Genomic DNA, 16,467 nt, shown 5'->3' with positions numbered 1-16,467 from the left:
GAAGCACACAGAAGCCAACCAATGCGCCCTTGATGGCTTCAAATCAGATAGATCCTTGGTGCAGCAGTGGCATCTATATGTATCCCGAATTTCCCCCATATTCTACTCATATTATAAAGAACAAAATGATACCCCAGCTCAACAAACCTTATGTCATACCGACTCATACATTCTGTAAGGGATAGATAAAGGGATAGACAGACAGACAGACAGACAGGCTAGCTCTCCCCTCCCCCAAGGAAGTTAATGGAAAGGTGAAGCAGGCATGAAGCAGACTCTCCTCCTCTCTGGAGCATCTTCACCGTCTCTGACCTCTCTGTCTCTCTTGCCTCCCTTGGTGCATCAACACTTCTTTTGTCAGCTCCTCTTCCACTCAAATCCCCCATGTAAGCCCTGCCCCCTTTTCAATCTTTACCCTCTAATGTACCTATGAAAGGAAATCTTGGTGGATGGTGGCCATCGTTTTGTAGCCTCTTTTAGGTAGCTTCTGCATCTCCGCAGCAATGCAAGAGCAGGGCCAGCCTCTGCCTGCCTACCACAGCCAGATGGCCTGAACTACTTACATTGTACTGGTCCAGGGTGCAGGAGGCACCCTGCCCTCTTACCCAGCTCGCCACTGGCCTCAAGGGAATGTTTGTGAGCGACACGCGGACCAGACCCATGCTCAGTGTTATACCTATTTTTCACTGTTGTTGAAACCCGTTTTATTGTCCCGATAACTTGGGTTGCAACTCAGTAACAGGGTTTGCAGGGTTGTTCCCTTTGAAGGGGCAATGTGAATGGGCAAGCAGTGTCATCTGACCTGTTTATAGCATAGGAAGATTGATTGCAAGAAAGCTGCTTCTTGCAGGGATGACCGTATCTGGTTGCGGGGCCAATGTTGTTTGGGGGTGCAGTCAGAGTCTCTTACTGCAAAGGATACTCCCTGCAGCTACTGCACCCATGCGCAGTGTAATAGCTCCGACCCAGGAATCATTTGAATTGCAGCAGCGGGAAAAGGGGCCAGCCCTGGGCCTGATGTGGTTCCAATTTTGGGTCAGACCCGAAACTTAGGCGGAAAAGAATTATAAATGGTGCTGACCCAGGAATAACCTGGGTCCACCGTGCACTGTAAACCCAGTTGTAAACCTGAGTTGGAACCATGGGGGTTATTCTAGTCCATTCTTTCTGACAAAATCCTTCTTAGATGGACAAAACCATGTGCACTGCGGGTGGGGCAGATGTAACTTGTGCAGAGAGAATTAGATTTGGGTGGGGTTTTTCTTCAAAGTGAGATCTAAATTGAAGTGTAAAATCATGCAGTCAGTATTTTCCCTGCACAGAAACAAAATAACTCACCCAAATCTAATTCTCTCTGCACATGTTACATCTGCCCCCCTGCAGTGCACATGGTTTTGTCCATCTAAGAAGGATTTTGTCAGAAATAATGAACTAAAATAAACCCCCATGTCCGACCTGGGTTTTTGGAGAAAAGTGGATCAAGAAAAATATCTATTGCAAAATGTCCCTTATATATTTGGATGGAATCTCCCTTCCTGTAATGTATTAGCTATAAAGCAGACATTCTAGTCTAAGCATTGTTCAGAAGGCTGTTTTGATTTTATGACATAGTGACAAACTGGTATGTATGTGTATTCCTGGCACATCATTTACCTTCCAATTTAATCGCTGCAATAATCACATCACTCTGAAAGCTAGGAATTGCGAGCCATCCAATATCAGTCACTGCATGTTTCACAGCAGTAAGCTTTGAAGTGTCACTGTGGAAATAGTCAAGGCAAAATATGATTTCCCTACTTGTAATCCAATCAGCCCTCTGTAGTCTACCCTCTAAACATTAGTCCTTGTTGGACAAGCTGCTTTATTGGCTCATGTACTAAAGACTGAGCATCTGAGAAGAAACTCTGCCATCATTTCAAATGGAATTCCTGTTCTTTGCTCCAGTACAAACATTTTTCACTCAGAGGCCTGTAAAGACATACTAAATATAAATAATATTAAACACTGCAATAAGCCCTTGTTGTCACCAATAGATCTGTGTAGTTCTCATTATCCAGTGTACACATAAATCATGAGGTTCTGGCTCCATTATGCTTGACATATAAAGATCTAATTTCACACATTGGTGATTTTTTTTCTTTGTAACAAAAACTATGCTATTTGCTTTAAATCATATTTAATGCATTTTTATATCACTTTCATGTAGAAAAAAAAACACCATAAAGGGAAAGTCATGTACCAGACATATTGCAATGTAGCTGGTGCTTTTCCTCCCATTTCAAGATGCTTTCCTTAAACCAATCACTTGACTCTCACAGCAAATCCTCTTTTCTTGTACCTTGTTTACACATCGATAGGCGGAATCCCGGGATTTGGCCCAAAAAACATCGGGATTTCAATCCCGGGATTAGAGTTTCCAATCTCGGGATTAGACTGCGCAGGTAAATTCTGGAGTTTGTGCCTTCATTGGTGGGGTCCCCACTTCCCCAGGGTCCCTGCCCAGGCTGACCGGTCAGAGGGTTAATGCTTTGGCTGGGGGGACTTGTATAAAAAGTCTCCCCCTGGCTGTGGCATTACCCTGCTGGCTGGTTGGGCCTGGTGCTGGTTCTCAAAATACGGGGGACCCCTACTTGTTTTGTCCCCCATATTTTGGGAACAAGGACAGGCACATTTTACATCTGCCCCCCTGCAGTTCACATGGTTTTGTCCATCTAAGAAGGATTTTGTCAGAAATAGTGAACTAGAATAAGGCCCATAATGCCCATATGACTTTACACATAATACCCTGAGTACTCCTGCATATGCCCACATTTGTAGCATTGCTTATTCATAATGCCCACACCAGTTGCCAAAAGTAGTTGCTCTGCTTATACGTAGTGCTCACACCAATTGCCGACATTAGTAGCACTGTGTAACCATATGCCCACACCAGTTGCCGACATTAGTAGCACTGTGGCCCTTATTCGAATCTGATCGCAGTACAAATTTGTTCTCAACATGGGCAAAACCATGTGCACTGCAGGTTGGGCAGTTTTATCATGTGCAGAGAGAGTTCAATTTGGGTGGGGTGTGTTGAAACTTAAATCTAAATTGCAGTGTAAAAATATTGCAGCCAGTATTTACCCTGCACAGAAATAAAATAACACACAAATCTAACTCTCTGTATACATGTTACATCTGCCCCACCTGCAGTGCACATGGTTTTGCCCATTTTGAGAACAAATTTGTACTGTGATCAGATCTGAATAAGGGCCTGTGTAACTATATGCCGACAGCAGTAGTGCTTTCTATAAACGTGCCCACACCAGTTGCCGACAGCAGTAGCGCTGCCTATACACGTGCCCACATCAGTAGCGATGCCTATACATAATGCCCACACCAGTTGCTAACAGTAATAGCACTGCTTATACACACGCTCACACCAGTTGCCGACATTAGTAGCGCTGCCAATACACATGCCCACACAAGTTGCCGACATCAGTAGCGCTGCCTATACATGTGCCCACACAAGTTATCGACATTAGTAGCACTGCTTATACATATGCCCACACCAGTTACTGGCAGTAGTATTGCTGTCTATACACGTGCTCACACCAGTTGCCGACATTATTAGCGCTTCCTATACATAATGCCCACACCAGTTGCTGACATTAGTATCGCTGCCTACACACGTGCCCACACCAGTTACCGACAGCAATAGCAATGTCTAACCATATGCCCACACCAGTTGCCGACAGTAGTAGCACTGCTTATACATATGCCCACACCAGTTACTGACAGTAGTAACGCTGCCTATACATATGCTCACACCAGTTACTGACAGTAGTAGCACTGCTTATACATATGCCCACACCAGTTACTGACAGTAGTAACGCTGCCTATACATATGCTCACACCAGTTACTGACAGTAGTAGCACTGCTTGTACATATGCTCACACCAGTTACTGACAGTAGTAGTGCTGCCTATACACATGCCCACACCAGCTACTGGCAGTAGTATTGCTGTCTATACATGTGCTCACACCAGTTGCCGACATTAGTAGTGCTGCCTATACACGTGCCCACACCAGTTGCCGACATTAGTAGTGCTGCCTATACACGTGCCCGCACCAGTTGCCGACATTAGTAGCGCTGCCTATACACGTGCCCACACCAGTTGCCGACATTAGTAGTGCTGCCTATACACTTGCCCACACCAGTTACCGACATTAGTAGCGCTGCCTATACACGTGCCCACACCAGTTGCTGACATTAGTAGCACTACCTATACACATGCCCACATCAGTTACCAACATACTACACTCACACTTTAGTCTCCTGGCCGCTCATCCTCTCCTGTCTTGCTCCCTCATAGCTCCGCACCTTCTGTTCCATGTAGCCCCACCCGTGTAGCCACGCCCATTTTCATCCGTACTGCTGACCTGATGTTTAGGAGCCTGGAAGGAGCTCTGTGCCTCTGGCACTGCTGCCTGTCATGCAGTGTGACAGGCGCAACAGCAGCCGGCAGATACAGAGGACAGCAGGCGATGCAGGGACAGCGCCTCTCTTGCCCGGCACCTACCTGTTTTGCATCCTCTGCTGAGCGGGTAGCGCTGGCCCTGGCTGGAGCTTTGATTAAGGTGCACTGGAGGTGAATGGTCTCAGAAATATCCTCCTGGGCAGTGACAGAGCGATGGCTTAGCAGATGCATGAAGATGGTAAATCTTATGTACGTGCTATGGGAGCGTCATTGGAAGTGCGCAACGGAATCTGCTGCGCCGTACAGAGTCAGAGAAACTGCACCTGCCATAGAGCTGGGGCGGGTTTAGAAGGAATGTCTGGTGGTGTTTTTAAAGAAGCATCAATTGGTATTTAAGGGTATATTGAAGCTAGCAGTGTGCAATCTCAGTCCTTGCACATTGGTATGCATGGGTGTGCACTAGGGAAGGGCTTTCTAGTGCCATATACAGTACATAAAGTGGCAAATGGGTGACTACCAAGACACGCAGACATATCTGAGTCAGAATCAGTCCCTATATTTTCTGAACATTTTATGATGGATTTTTCATTATTATGGGGAATTCCACTCTACTACTCCCATATTACACTATCTATAGAAGTCATCACAAAGGCAGGTTTATACCATAGGTGTGCGCACATAGAGTGTTAGAGGTGCACAGGAACCCACTAATGCTGTGCCCACCCTTATATACTTTTGCTTTTTAGAACTGGTATTCCATTAAAACAAGCGCCCATCAATCAAGTATGTGTGTTTTGCATTTTTAATTGTAATAGACAATTGTCATATCACTACATACCTGCGTCATCCAGATATGTTTATGACTTTATTTGCATGTACTGTTACACAGAGTAATTAGAAGATTAAAACTGAACTAGGCAGGAGATTATGGTGTGGCTGAGAGATGTTTTATATTGTAGCGAGAGCCAATAGCTGATGGTAGACACGTCTGATTGGTGGTGTTAGACACACCCAATTGGCATGTAAGACACCCCCTAATGAAATGTGCTGCGCACGCCTATGGTTTATACAATTAGTAATTAGCCAGCAAAGAATTTAGAGCTAAGCCATCTGTGTTGAAAAATCTGGAAGGTAATCTCTACACACATTCACTAAACAATGATATGTGATTTGGAAGCTAGTAGGAGCGTTCCCTGAAAACTCACCCCTTCAGGCAAGCCTATCATATTTAAGTTCCATACGCATAACCCGCTGAGGCACTTATTTATTATATCGCTTCCCTTCTGGACCTACAAGCTATGCTATTACTGGTGCCTGTCCTTGTGTTTCCCTCCTATGTCCCTATAGATTGTAAGCTTGCAGCAGGGCCCTCCTACCTCCAAGTCTGTCTGTCTGTTACCCAGTTTGTTTTATCTCTGTTTTCAATTGTAAACAGCAACGGAATCTGCTGCGCTATATAAGAAACTAAATAAAGAAACTAAATAAATAATAAATAGTAGGAGACTCCTACGTCACTGCACCTGCCATACAACACTATAGTATATAGTGTTTTCTACAGGTTCTGGTCTCGGGTATATCAGGTGCCCAGGCTCTATCTCCATACTACCAAATTCTTCTATACCTTAACTAGATAATTCCATATAATGAACTCTCATGCTGTAGATAATATCAATGCAAAATCCCACCACTGTTGAAGTTCCGACATCCTGAATGTCGGGATCTCAACTGTCAGGCCGTCATACCACACCCAATGCAAGATGCAGTCCATGAGACTGCTCTGGCTCACTGTGATGGGCAGCAGATTCCTATTAGATGTCCTACCTGTCAGTGGTGGCCTGGGGTCAGGGTGCCATGTACCCCCTGGGCCACTTTAAGAACATGGCCGTGGCTTAAGGAACATGGCCGCCAGCCATGTCTAGAAAGTGCAGGAGGCCACTCCAGAGGGCGGGGCTGTCGGCGGTATGTAGGAGGGATGAGGGGCTAGAGCACACACCAGAAAGCACCGCAGCCTGCCTGTGCCAATCATCACATGACACCCTACTCCTTGCGGCCGTGCTGTGTGAGCATAATGTTCCACCTTAGTTACCCTAGTGCTGCAGGCCTGCAGCCTCAGTGTCCATCCGGCGTCATTGGCGTCATCGAGATCAGCCTCACTGCCTCAGGTAATAGCATCTATACAGGGGGAGAACAGAACTGAGGAATCAGGACACCACAGGTTTCTCCCGGAAAATGGCCAGATACCACTATCAAACACCAGCTTCCTGTGAATTGGCATACAGCCAGTGATAAAAAACAAAGTAGCAGGATTGTATAAATTGGTTGATGTGACAATGTTGACTGTGTTATTTTGTTGTACAGCACATTTGTTCATTATGTCCTAAAAATTTTCAATAAACATATTTTGTTCTAAAAAGTAGCAGGATGATGTTGCAGGATGGCCTCGCACGTGTAATATGGACCGTACAATTGCGTAGTCTATTGATAATCATCCGGCCGGTGAATTTGCACCTGTGTTAAGGTCTGAATTAGGCCCTACATTTCTTCTACATTCTGTTGTTGATGGCGCACTTCTATAAAGGCACCCAAACATTAGGCCAACTTGTCCTGACAAGTTGTATCCCTTGAGATCCCTGGGAGGGCTCACTTACGACTTGGCATTGATTTTCCCATTTTAAATATGATAAATCCGGACCTCAGCAGCTACCGCCCACCTGACGCCCCGGACCTGCAGATAGGCGTGTGCCAGCAGTGCTTCACCGCTGGTACACACCCACGGAATTGGACCCAATACATTGCAGGGGCTAAAAAGAACCGTGATGTGCTGCTGATGGGGCCAATCCAATAGATCCCGTGTGCAGGAGGTTCAATCTTTAGGGTCCGACTCAATGCGCACAGGACCTCGGATCAGGGTTGGATGGGATGCCAAACACATGCTTTTTGGTCCGATTTATCGTCCCGATCCGTCGGAATCAGGACAAATTGTGCCAAATCGAAGCCTATTGTTTTTAGTGTTCATTTATATTTTTCTACTTTTTAATCGTGGCACCCTGTGGTGCATTGGAGGACCTGCAGGGGTGCCCTGGATTGGTAGTCCAGGATCATTTAAAATTATTTAATGTAATAGGAAAATTGTAGACAAACCAAAGTAAATCCTGTCCATTAACAAATAACTGACACTAGGGTTACCATATAACACAAATCCCGGGAGCTGAAGCCGTTCGCTCCCGAGATTGTGAATGCCCATATTCACTCATATGTAAACCCCAAACCACCCAGGGATGGGGCCGAATTCAGACCCTAATGAATGGGTCTGAATCGGCCCATTATTCCCATGCCTTCTTCTTCCATTATATTACTGATTGGCTTCTAGAGAAAGATCATTTTGTAATATACAGTATGGGTTGGATTGAGCCCTGACAGCTCTTACTCTCCAAATGCTTTGCTACATACTGTACTCCTCAATCTAAGCTACCTTTCTGTTGTCTAAAAAATCCTCTACTCCATGACACCTATCACGCATGGCAACTTATTAATAAAGAATTGAAGAGACATCCTGGGTATACGAGACATATCTCCTTCCTCAATTTAAAACTATCCCATTGTCACACCGGTACACTCTGCTCCAGGAAGTAGCGGCCTCTGAATACACTCACACAATTTCTGCCCTGCCCAGCAGTCCTTTAGCCTCCTGCAGCCCAATACTTTGCCTATAGCAGCCACCTTTCCAGGGCGCATTAGGTCCGCCCTGTACTCAGATGCCCCCAGGTTTTCCAAAAAATAAAGTGGCTATTGGAGGTTGGGCAGAGGAAATTGGACCCAGTGAGACGTACTCTGAGCCCGAGGATCTGGGAATGCAACAATGCACAGGGTGTACTAAATAAAGCAATCACAGTAGTTAATGCCACAATGCATAACGTGTAATAAGCAGTTATATCAAAGACTTAATAAAGACAGATGCAACAATGCATAGGATGTTATGAGCAACAATGAATACCCTTATAATATATATATAATGCATATATATATTGCAACAATGCATAAGGTGTAATAAGTAGCTCTAGCAAAGACTAGTATATGTGTATATGTAAGTTTGCTCTACATATGCGTGCACATTCGGGAGGAAATGGGCGGGCAGCTCACATCCGGTGATCTCAGCTGCCCCCCCACTGCGTCACAGCCTCATTACCATGAGAACGGCAAGTGTTCTGCTGCGAATGGGTGATTTACATAATCATCCATTCGCAGGCAGGGAGAAATCATTCGATGGTCGCCGACCATCGAATGATTTCTCCCATGCACACAGTTCAGAGTGACCTATATAGTCACTCTAAACTGCGGGAGCCCTGTGCAAGGACAGGGCGGGCAGCTGACATCCGGTGATGTCAGCTGCCCGCCCCCTGCATGTCCGTCACAGCATTGTCATGGGAACGCCCATTCTCATGGGAACGCCCATGGAACGCTGGGCGTTCACATATGCTAATGGTGCTGACCGGCGCCCCCCGCCCTTCTCCGGCCCTCCCTCGGTGTGTAACCGAAACACCGTGGGTGCACGCACCCTGTGTCTGCGAACGCACGGAGGACCGAATGAATCAAAGTAAGGCCCTATATAACGAAAAGTCATTTTTTTTATTTTGTTGTTTTGCAATCTTGTTTTTCTGGATATTATGCATGTAAACTGCTTTTTTCTTCTCTCTGAAAAAACCCTATAAATAAATATTAGTTTTAAAAAAACGTTCCACTTGGTCTGTGGGGCACTGCATTAACAATTTCCTAATTTAGTTCTTAATTTGTGTAGCAAAACGGTTCTCATGTAGTTGGGCAATTTCATTGGACATTAGGACCTAACCAACACCCTGAGCTGATGCACAAAACACAAGGGGCACACTGGTACATTTGTTGTAGTGTTCCTTCATTCTAAATGAATTTAATACTGGTTTTGTACATAAAATAAAACATTTTTGGGTTAATCAGGTAGTTTTATCAGGGGAAGGCTGCTAATGTTTGTCTCGAGGACCAAGTCGCTCATGATACCATGGCAACACCTTCATATTTCCAATCATAGACTAAGGGAATGAGTGCTGAGGGATTCTGCTATGGTGCTTAAGGAGCTACAGTATTTCCTCTTCTGATGTGTAGATAATTTGTTAAAGCATAGCTAACCACAGAGCTGGCCCACCCGTTACACGGAGTACACAGCTGAGTAAGGTGCCGTATTAAAATCAGGGCACTGACAGTGTCTTCTTCATTGTTGTCAGCGCCCTGAATACTATGGTGCCTTACTCAGCTGCCTTTCACAATAACAGGGTCAGCCACCAGCCGGGTACAATTGAAAGCAGTAACAGCTGGGCAAAACAATGGTGGGCTGCCCGACTGATTCAGAGCAGACCGCGGCTAATTGGAATCTCACGCCGACTCGTGAGCCAATCAGAGCTTTGGTCCTGCAGCCAATCAAGAGCCACCACTGCCACTCCTGATTGGCTTGCAGACCGGGAGCACTGAATGGGTCGCAAGACAGCGCAAGATTTCAAATAGCCGAAGACCTGCTCTGAATACAGCCAAGTAGCCCACCACTCTCTGCTCGACTGTCACCGCTTTTATGGGCATTATGGTGTGGGACACAGTGTGTAATGGGCATTACGGTGTGTGGCACAATGTGTAATGGTGCAGTGTTTCTAAGGGGCTCTAGCTGGTGCAGTGTTTCTAAGGGGCTCTAGCTGGCGTGGTGTGTCTAAGGGGCTCTATCTGGCGTAGTGTGTCTAAGGGCTCTAGCTGGATCTGTGTTTCTAAGGGGCCAGCTAATTGTTTCTAATTAGTCCACATAATAGGACTAATTCATATTACACCACACAGTAGTGTGTGGTGTAATATGAATTAGTCCTATTATGTGGCCACGCCTCTGGTATGCACTGTTCCTATTTTTACGTATCAATTGATACTACACCCACATTGTAGCTCAACCCACAATATCCACAGTGAGGGGCACTAAAATCGAGGTTTGCTTACCCCAAAAAATAGGCTCGGGCCGACCCTGGCTATCCACTCTCTCTACATTCTAGGGACAGTTTGTCAATAGAATGTTTTGTTCCTGGATATTTCCCTATATCTGAGCGACTCTCAGTAACCAATCATGACATCAGGAATGTCATGATGTCCAGATAAAACACATGCAGCCACTGGCTTAGTATGCCCCGAATGTTTACCTTTAACATTATTCTCTTACATCTACTATGTATGTATCTGATGCTACTTGTTACTCCAAATTTGTTTATTTGACTATCTGCACAGTAAGATTCCTAGCATTTAAGGCATGATTCTTAACATCCATTTTTACTCTCTGCCCCTATTCTGTTTATGGGTGCGGTATAGCTCAAAAGGTCGACATTGACAAATTGTGAAATATGAAAGGGTCAAAGTTGACTTTTTGACTGTCGACATTTTGTCAATGTTGACCTGTTGGTGTTGACCTTTTGACGGTCTACCTAGACATTGTCTGTGAGTCATCCAGATCCCAATGTATATATAGGACGACATGCTTGTGATATGCAAAAAAATATGTTATAATCAAATTCTGGAAAGTGGATAGTTATAATGTTTGGCTGGGCGGCGAGTATAAGCTGCTTAGCTAACAGATCTGAATCAGGCCCATAGTTAGCACTTAACCATACAATGGCTTTCCACACCCTCCGTCAAACCTCTGTTGATGAGTGCTTGAATAAGCTGAGTAGTCTGGACTTGGGTGGAGGAAGAGGACAGGAGCAGTTTGGATGTAGTGAGAGTGGGATGGGGTGTGGCTGGGGAAATGTCCACATTATTTCAGTGGATCAGTCCAACATGGCTTGGTATAAAACTACCCATAGTAGGGGGTATTTGCCATACATTTATGCCCAGTTGGTAGTATTGTGCATAGATTCACAAACAGTAAGGGGGATGCTTGGCAAACATTAACCAATATAACAGTGAACAAAATAAACACATAGTTAAGAACTATTTAGTAATTATTATTTTCGGGATGTGGAATACATTGATTGAGCACATTACAAAATAAACTTTTGTTGGAGCCCTGTATTCACAGCATTATTTAATTAAAATGATTTGACATTTCCAGCTGTCATACAGCTTGATGTTTAGAAACTCACTGTTGTTAATCGGGAAACAACTTGTCCTAAATATAATTTATGGAGCGAATAAACACTTAGGGACAGCAGATTTTTCAATATTTTCTGACAACTTTATTCATGGGAGTCTGTGACCAAGGAGAGCAGCTCAGCTGCCTGTCAGTCTACAGAAGCACTCAGAATCTGCGACATCACCCAATGGGTCTAATTCAGGATGGCTCGCAAAAGCAAAATCTCTCTAGTGGGCAAAAGCATGTGCACTACAGGTGAGGCAATGTAACACAATGTGCAGAGAGTTAGATTTGGGTGGGGTGTGTTCACACTGAATTCTATATTGCAGTGTAAAAATGAAGCAGCCAGTATTTAGTCTGCACAGAACCAAATAACTGACCGTAACTCTCTGTGCACATGTTACAGCTGCCCCACCTGCACTGCACGTGGTTTTGTCCATTAAAGTAGGAGTTTGCTTTTGCAAACCAACCTGAATCACCCTTAGTTTTTGATGATGGTACCAATGCGACAGTAGAGGGCATCCTTATGCTCAGATTAGCTTTTGTCCATTTCAGCATATAAACACTATGGCAAAAGACAGTAACAGCAATCGCTAGAACAACTACATCTGAAGTAAACCTGGTATACACTGTCCGTCTACATGTATACATGTGTATAAGTGAATGTGTGTTACTCTGGTGCCGATTCAAACCTGCTCGCTGAGCTGCGTGTGTTAAGCTCCACTGCTTGCGGGCCTCCCTCGCTCGCCGAGTCACCCGCACAGCTGCGTATAGATATTTTGAATAAACATCCATTCGTCGACCATGAAATGATTTGGAAGGTGCACGCAGATGTAAGACACCTCTCTAGTGTCTTACATTTGCAATCTCCTTGTACGGGAAGCGGGTGGGCAGCTGACATCCACTGACTTCAGCTGCCCGCCCCCCGCACTAGCATCATTGGGCAATTACCATTGGAACGCCAAAGAAACGCTTGAAGCGTCCCCTTACCGCTGCCTCATTCCCCACCACTGAGAACAGGTATTCAATGGTCCTGGCGAGCATCGACGAGGGGGGTTTGTACGGCGAGGAATGGCCATCCTTTTTTTCCAACCCCTTGCCGGTTGCTCGCTGTATGCTGTTGCCATATAGCAATGAAACTCCGTTTCTACCTCTGAAAAGAACCAGCGAGGTGAAAATGGCGAATGAAGGGGGGGTCAGTTGAATACTGCCCTGCAAGCTATGACGCTGAGCTATCAGCACTGCTCACCGCCATAGCTTGCCTAAAGGCATTGAATATTTGGTATCCTACTTCAGTTCCAGCCGATTCATAGTGTCTTTACCAATACCCTCCTTGGTCCATCCAGTTGCCATCGTTCACCAGCGATACCATCAATTACTACCCATAACCAGCGATACCATAATTTACAATAGTTTATCATTCTCTACAGTACTATCCCATTCTACCAGACACCCATCAGAGAGTCATCATCGGTATCAGCCATCATCGGTGTAATTGGTAACTGTCATCATCGGTGAACTCACCATTGTGCCTGAGTTTGTGGTATCTGATCCGAGCAACTACTATTTACCCTCATTGTATTCATCTCTGCTCTAACTTCAACATCGATGGTCAACATTGGACAATCCAGATAACCATCCTTCGGTTTCAGATGATTCCAAACACTCCTCTGGATCTGTTCCGGTCACAGTCTTCACACAGTGTTATCCGATCTACAGACTTCCCTATATTCCTCAATAAAGCATATATCTACCTTTACTGATACACCCCTTTCTCAGCCACACCTTCAGACCCTAGACTCTACCTCAGTCCCTGAGGTCCTCCCACTTATGTGGGTATAGTATGTGAGAGCACTGTGGCTCAGAAACATCACCCGATTTGCGTACAAAAGCAGCTTTGTGACTGCATCTTAATTAAGCCTGTAGTGTGTAGCATTCCCATAATCAGGTCACCAGGAGTCTGCAACAGTCCAACACTGTTCTGTTCTACTATTGCTCTAATTGGGTGTGGTACAAACTGTCAACATTTAAAATGCTGACATGGACATTATAGGGTAAAGTAATGTACTTCTAGAAGTTACAACATTTTTGTTCCAACCAGCCAGATTGGACAATAAATCTTTAGGCTTATGGCTGGGGTAGCCAACCCTAGTCCTCGAGAGCTACCAACAGTGCATGTTTTGCAGGTCTCCTCACAGAATCACAAGTGAGCTAATTGGCTCCACCTGTGGATCTTTTAAAATGTGTCAGTGATTAATGAGTGCAGCTGTGCAGCAGCTAGGTTGTCTGGAAAATGTGAACTTTTGGTAGCTTTCGAGGGCTAGGGTTGGCTACCACTGGCTTATGGCATCTTCATTTTATGTACCAGCCAACCAGCTCCTAACTGTCATTTTTCACAGCACTACAGTCCCTCATCACCTTTGTTGCCTTACTGTCTATGTCTCATTCACCCAACAGGGACAAAGTGACCTAAAATATCATGCCACTGTGTCTCTATACCTGTAGGTCTTGCCTGGGCCACATCTGAGCCACCTGGCAGAGCCCATCGCTGTTCAGGCTACATGTATACAGTGAGGTGGACATTGGTTCCAATGGCAGTACTGGTTGAGTATCCCTTATCCAAATATCCGTTATCCAAATTATTCCGAAAACCATACATCCCAGTTTTTTTGTTGTTGCTAAAAGCGCTACTGGGGACATTTGTAACAGCACTACTGAGGACATGATATGTAACTGGCACTATATATCTGCAAGACAATGATTTCTTGGCATTTAAATTCAGTATCTGAGACAGTATACAAACTTTGTTTCATGTTTTGAAACCTTTTTTTTATGCTCAAATAAAATATATATTTGGGTGCTGTGCATAAACCGTTATCCAAAATTATTCTGGTCCCGCGTATTTTGGATAAGGTACACTCAACCTCTATCTGCACTACACCCCTTCGCAGCCACGGAACTCCCCCCCCCCCCCCCCCCCCAACACACACACACACACAGGCCAATTTAAGTTAAATTGTGAAATTTAATTTTATATTCTACAACATTTCAATTATCATCCTCATGATCCATCAATTCACAACAGCTAACTTTAACCTCAGTCTTCTGTAACAATGGACCCTTCTGAAGTGACTCTACTATCCATGTCTTTACAGGATCTCTCAGTATGCATGAGAAGACAAGACTTATTACTACAGGTAGAAAGTGTAATAATCATATTATAGCTTTGTGGCATATTTCTTAGAAAAAGATAATCATTCCTATATAAGGTAAATCATACTTGCCTTCCTGATCCTCTCCATGAGGGAGAAAATCCTGCTCCTGGACTTCTCTGGTAATGTATGATTGCCATCACCTGTGGTGAGCTAGTTAATTGATAAGAAAGGTGTTTCACCGCAGTCATGCATTATCAGGGAAGTCCAGGAGCAGAGCATTTTCTCCCTGATGGAGAGGGTCAGGTAGGCAAGTATGAGGTAAATGTGCATAAACATTCATTGTTCTACAAGATTTCACCTTTTAGTGAACTACTTATTAACCTTATTATTCATTTTTTATATATTTCCTTTTTTTTAATTTACTTCTTCCACACTTCAAAGCAGTGTAACATTGGGGTTTATTCTAGTTCATTCTTTCTGACAAAATCCTTCTTAGATGGACAAAACCATTTGCACTGCAGGGGGGCAGATGTAACATGTGCAGATAGAATTAGATTTGGGTGAGTTATTTTGTTTCTGTGCAGGGAAAATACTGACTGCTTTATTTTACACTGCAATATAGATCTCACTTTGAAGAAAAACCCCACCCAAATCTAATTCTCTCTGCACAAGTTACATCTGCCCCACCCGCAGTGCACATGGTTTTGTCCATCTAAGAAGGATTTTGTCAGAAAGAATGAACTAGAATAAACCCCATTGTTATGTGTAAAAAAGATAAACGTCTACCTGAGTCATCCAACGTACAGTACTTGTGTGAGGAAAGTTTGATTTCCTATTTGAACACTTCTGAACTATTTTCTACTTCCCCTATTTATCTAAATATGTGCATATCTCCGTCTACTACATCATAAATGGGAAATCGTTTCAACCTTTTCTTTTCAGTAAAATGACAAACCGTAATTAATGTGTCAAATTCCTCTTTACAAACAAAGAAAATACCTTAACAATTTGTGATTACCTTGTAACTTTCTGATGTCTGTATCTTCCTCAGCTCTCCTTTAAGGATTAACTGCTGATGAGAGAACAGTGTGAAAGTTTCACAATGCGCCAGATGGGCTGGTTCAGTTGAGCAATGGGTTTTGAGTTCAGGAAATAACTGCAGTTGCACAATGTCCTTATCTCCTTAATTAAAATCATCTCAAAGGGCATTTGGAAAGGAAATCATATTGCCTACATAACTGATTTCTCCAAGACTGCAATTTTAAAGTGCTGTTATTGCTGGGAAAATATTTAGGGAACAGAATGTTCTCTATTTTAATCAACCTTTTAGTCCCTTCTTCTTGTTTGGGGAAATAAACTGGTGCCCTTAATGAGGTACAGTAATTAAGGGAAAACTTATGTCCTGTTGGTGGAATTAATGAGCTCCCTTAAACAAACATTAAAGATCTAATCCGGATATTTCAATGTTATTAAAAAATGTTTATAAAAAGTATCTGGCCTGTTGGCGGTGGGTTGGAAACAGCTTGCTCCCCCATGCAATCTATTCTATCTTTTATCTGTTAAGACTATCACATGGAATACATGAGAAGCATCATTAATAATTCTTCCAAATCCTTTGCCAAAATATGGAACCCATGTGTGGCCTATCAACAAACCCCTTCCCCTTTTGCCCTGTGAAAGCCAATTGCATAAAATGATCTTATGATCTTCTTGTAGACCTAATCTG

General features: G+C 44.0%; 1 protein-coding gene across 2 annotated transcripts in view; it reads right to left on the bottom strand.

Moving 5' to 3' along the window:
- The window catches only part of TANGO2 (transport and golgi organization 2 homolog), a 128,820-nt gene extending 112,911 nt beyond the window's left edge, over positions 1-15,909 (bottom strand). Inside the window, exon 1 of one of the 2 annotated variants that reach the window (XM_083149737.1) lies at positions 15,760-15,909. The gene's annotated coding sequence lies outside the window, so the exon portion shown is untranslated. Of the gene's footprint in view, positions 1-1,653; positions 1,766-15,759 lie in introns of those variants that run through there. The other variant, XM_083149746.1, reaches the window with a different exon arrangement.
- Positions 15,910-16,467: the final 558 nt, after the last annotated feature.

The sequence above is a fragment of the Crinia signifera genome, chromosome 1, assembly GCF_055691185.1.
Source record: "Crinia signifera chromosome 1, ASM5569118v1, whole genome shotgun sequence".
NCBI classification, from domain to species: Eukaryota; Metazoa; Chordata; class Amphibia; order Anura; family Myobatrachidae; genus Crinia; species Crinia signifera.
This window is presented reverse-complemented; position numbering and strand designations above follow the sequence as displayed.